Genomic DNA, 5369 nt, shown 5'->3' on the forward strand with positions numbered 1-5369 from the left:
GGACTCTGATGAATTTTCTGGGTGTCAGTTGGCACTTGTTGGCCCACCCGTGACTGTGAATGAGGACAAAAATAATAACTGTGGCCTGAGAAGGTGCTTGGACCCCTTAGGCACTGGGACTTGGGGTACTCGCCCAGGGAATCTAAGGTGGGAGCGAAGGATGAGGAGAATTAGAATGGATAGTTGTGGAGAGCTATGATGAGGACGAGTTGTGGCCTTGTAGCCAACCGCAGTGACAGAGGCTAGAGTTCATCCCATGAAATTCCCTCTTCTAAGTTCCCTCACAGGGAGGGTGGCCTCTGAGAGTCCTGAGAGAGATGTTTCCTGATACGGACAGAGAAATAGATCCATGCAGTGCACAGGGTAGACTAGAGTGGACATGGTGTGTCACTCAAATGCCCCTGTCAAGTCAGGGCTTGTTGCCCAACTGCCAGAAGATGTGTTTAACTGAAAGCCTCCAGTTTTAGCTCCTTCAGGATCTGCTCCAGGGTTTGAGCTCAAGTCATGCACTTTTCAGTGGCCCCTGGCTATGACTGAGCAGGGTTGTGGTACAAGGCTGTAGGCTTCTCTGCCCAGTGCTAGACTCCTGCTCCCAGGCGGGCTGGCCAACTTTGTCAGGTCCGTATCCTTGGCTGACCGCTCTCTGGGACAAATTCTGCTTTTCCCCTTGACTTTCTCCAGTGTTACATCCCAGGGATCATCTGTACTCTTAATTTCTTATCAGTATCTTGCTTCTGGGGAACCCAAACTGTGACAGCACGCATTTTAAAATTTCCCCAGAAGTCTCCCTTGTCCCTTCCCACGATTCCTTATATTGTTTTTCATGGATTCAAATTCAGGAAAATTTTAGACCTCTCTTCCCAAACATTTGAGCCAAACCTTCCTTCTCCATTCTTCCAAAATCTCCCTTCTCCATTCTCCTATATACCCACTGCAACATTTAACCACTGATTCCCTTATGTTTTACTATTTTCACATCTTCCCAAATAAAAGTTTATATATATATATACATATATACATATATGTATATATATATATATATAATTTAACTTCTGCATGTTCAGAGCGACTACCTAATGTAGGGACCGCATGGAAAATGCTATGTTGAACTTATTTGATAATGAAAGCCCAGGCCTGGGAACCTGTTAGAACACAAATAAGGGGGGCACCTGGGTGGCTCAGTGGGCTAAGCCTCTGCCTTCAGCGCAAGTCATGATCTCAGGTCCTGGGATAGAGCCCTGATTTGGGCTCTCTGCTCATCAGGGAGCCTGCTTCTCCCTCTCTCTCTACCTGTTTCTCTGCCCACTTGTGATTTCTCTATCAAATAAATAAATAAATAAAAATCTTAAAAAAAAAAGAACACAAATAAGGCCAAGTGGATTAAAGGCAATTATGGAAGTAATAGCTAGAGGGAACAAAAAGTCAGATTATCCTGTGAGGGCCCCATGTTTGGCTGACTTTCATGTCAAAGTATTCTATTCTTGAGAGACACTGTTCATCTACCATGAATTACCAAGCGGAGTTTCTGTTGATCATTTTCAAGAATTTCTTCTTTTTAAGACTTTATTTATTTATGTAATCTTTATACCCATTGTGGGAATCAAACTCACCACCAGAGATCAAGAGTTGTGTGCTTGGCTCTTTGCAGATAATATGAGAGTTTATGTGGAAAACCCAAAAGACTCTACTTCAAAACTGCTAGAACTCATATAGAAATTCAGTAAAGTGTCAGGATATAAAATCAATGCACAGAAATCAGTTGCATTTCTACAGACCAACAACGAGACAGAAGAAAGAGAAGTGAACAGTTTCAGTTTCATTTACAGTTGCACCCAAAACCATAAGATACCTAGGAATAAACCTAACCAAAGAGGCAAAGAATCTGTACTCAGAAAACTATAAAGTACTCATGAAAGAAATTGAGGAAGTCACAAAGAAATGGAAAAATGTTCCATGCTCATGGATCGGAAGAACAAATATTGTGAAAATGTCTATGCTACCTTAAGCAATCTACACATTTAATGCAATCCCTATCAAAATACCATCAATTTTTTTCAAAGAAATGCAACAAATAATCCTAAAATTTATATGGAACCAGAAAAGACCCCGAATAGCCAGAGGAATGTTGAAAAAGAAAACCAAAGTTGGCGGCATCACAATTCCAGACTTCAAGCTCTATTGCAAAGCTGTAATCATCAAGACAGTGTGGTACTGGCACAAAAACAGACACATGGATCAATGGAACAGAGTAGAGAGCCCAGAAATAGACCCTCAACTCTACAGTCAACTAATCTTTGACAAAGCTGGAAAGAATATCTAATGGAAAAAAGACAGTCTCTTCAACAAATGGTGTTGGGAAAATTGGACAGCCCTTTGCAGAAGAATGAAACTGGACCATTTCCTTACATCACACACAAAAATAGACACTAAATGGATGAAAGACCTCAATGTGAGACAGGAATTCATCAAAATCCTTGAGGAGAACACAGGCAGCACAACCTCTTTGACCTCAGGTGCAGCAACTTCTTCCTAGAAACATCACCAAAGGCAAGGGAAATAAGGGCAAAAATGAACTGTTGGGACTTCATCAAGATCAAAAGCTTTTCACATCAAAGGAAACAGTCAACAAAACCAAAAGACAACCGACAGAATGGGAGAAGATATTTGCAAATGACATATCAGATAAAAGGCTAGTATCCAGAATCTAAAAAGAACTTATCAAACTCAACACCCAAAGAACAAATAATCCAATCAAGAAATGGGCAGAAGACATGAACAGACATTTCTGCAAAGAAGACATCCAAATGGCCAACAGACACATGAAAAAGTCCTCCACATCACTTGGCACCAGGGAAATACAAATCAAAACCACAGTGAGATACCACCTCACACCAGTCAGAATGGCTAAAATTAACAAGTCAAGAAATGACAGCTGTTGGCAAGGATGTGGAGAAAGAGGAACCCTCCTACACTGTTGGTGGGAATGCAAGCTGGTGCAGCCACTCTGGAAAACAGTATGGAGGTTCTTCAAAAAGTTGAAAATAGAGTTACCCTACGACCCAGCAATCATACTACTGGGTATTTATCCTAAAGATAAAAATGCGGTGATCCCAAGGAGCATGTGCACCTGAATGTTTATAGCAGCAGTGTCCACAATAGCCAAACTATGGAAAGAACCTAGATGTCCATCAACAGATGAATGGATAAAGAGGTGATATATATATATATATATATATATATATATTTATTCTATCTATCTATCTATCTATCTATCTCAATCACACAATGGAATACTATGCAGCCATAAAAAACCCGAAATCCTGCCATTTACAATGACATGGGTGGAACTACAGGGTGTTATGCTAAGTGAAATAAGTCAATCAGAGAAAACAATTATCATATGATCTCCCTCATATGAGGAATTTGAGAGGCAGAGCAGGTAGGTTGTGGGGGTAGGGATGGAAAAATGAAACAAGATGGGATCAGGAGGGAGACAAATCATAAGAGACTCTTAATCTCACGAAACAAACTGAGGATTGCTGGGGGTGGCGGGGAGAGATAGGGGGACTGGGTTATGGACACTGGGGATGGTATTTGCTATGGTGAGTGCTGTGAATTGTGTAAGACTGATGAGTCACAGACCTGTACCCCTGAAGCAAATAATACATTATATGTTTAAAAAAAAAAAAGAATTGCATGCTTGGGGTACCTTGGTGGCTCAGTTGGTTAAGCATCTGTCTTTGGCTCGGGTCATGATTCCAGGACAAGATCCAAGGCCCCATTGGGCTCCCTACTCAGTGAGGAGTCTGCTTTTCCGTCTCCCTCTGACCCTCCTCCCCACTTGTGCTCTCTCTGTCTCAAATAAATAAATAAAATCTTAAAAGAAAAAAAGAAAAGAAAGTCGTATGTTCCTCCAACTGAGCCAGCCCCGCACTCACATTTTTTTTTTTAAAGATTTTATTTATTTATTTAACAGACAGATCACAGGTAGGCAGAGAGGCAAGCAGAGAGAGAGACGGGAGGAAGCAGGCTCCCCGCGGAGCAGAGAGCCCGATGCGGGGCTCGATCCCAGGATCCTGGGATCATGACCTGAGCCGAAGGCAGAGGCTGTAACCCACTGAGCCACCCAGGCGCCCCCGCACTCACATTTTGAAGAATTTCTAAGTTGACAACCAAATGTATCATTAAAAAAAAAAAAAACCAACTACCTGATCAATGACCCATTTATTTTACCTGGGAGAGTGTTGGGAGGAAAACCTTTTTCCTCTTCCAACTTGGATACCATGGTTGGGGATCTGCAAATTAACTAACAATAGATCAACAGGAAAAGGACGAGGTTTATTTTCACTTTGGGAGCTGGGGGGAGCTCCCAGTAATGGAAAAGTCCTGGAATAGCCAAAGTTTATATACCTCAATTTAATAAAAGAGTTTATTTTAGGGCTTCAATGGGAAAGTATAGAAGGTTCTATTGGGCTTTCTGATGCTAATGGAATGGGTCAGTCTGTCTCTTCTGGGTAGCTGAATTAGCAGGAAGCTCCCTTTGAAGGGGGTTAATGGTAGCTGTATCTTCGGGAGGGTCCGCTTTCAGATTAAGAGAACTTCAGATAAAATTTCTTTTTGCGTCTTCTGTAGCTCGAATGTTTTCTTTTTAAAATAATCTTTATACCCACCCTGGGGGTCCAAGAAGGTTTCCGCAAGGGATAAGGCCTTGTCCAAATATCTGAAGAGAGGAACCTACCTGAGATCTTGGCGTACGTCTAAGCACGCCTGTGACCATTTGCTGTTGGGAATTAAGCGGTGCCTGCGGCACCCCTGTTACCGATCGACCGCAGGCAAGAAAACATCAAGAAGTGTCTCTTCTAAAAGCCCTTGAAGGAGCGCCTGGGTGGCTCAGTGGGTTAAACCACTGCCTTGCGCTCGGGTCATGATCTCTGGGTTTTGGGATTGAGTCCTGCATCGGGCTCTCTGCTCAGCAGGGAGACTGCTTCCCTTCCTCTCTCTCTGCCTGTCTCTCTGCCTACTTGTACTCTCTGTCAAATAAATAAATAAAAGTCTTTAAAAAAAAAAAAACCTTTAAAAAGGAAAAAAAAAAAAAAAGGTGGGGGGGAAGAGCACTCGTCGCTGTTCTTTAAGAGGGCATGGTGCTGGGGGAGAAAGAGCACATCGGTCCTGGCTGAGTGGACCATGATCTGGGGTGTGGGGGACCGATATGGGGAACCTCGGGTAGCCTGCAGGTTCCACCCTGATGGCTGTGTTTGCTCAAGTTACTTCCCCAAGTACAGATCGACGATCGAGGATCGAGGATCGAGGATCGTAGCCAAATACAGATCGAGGATCGTAGCCAAGTACAGATCGAGGATCGTAGCCAA

This window comes from Lontra canadensis, unplaced genomic scaffold (assembly GCF_010015895.1).
Source record: "Lontra canadensis isolate GAN:19392208 unplaced genomic scaffold, GSC_riverotter_1.0 scaffold2, whole genome shotgun sequence".
Classification (NCBI taxonomy): Eukaryota; Metazoa; Chordata; class Mammalia; order Carnivora; family Mustelidae; genus Lontra; species Lontra canadensis.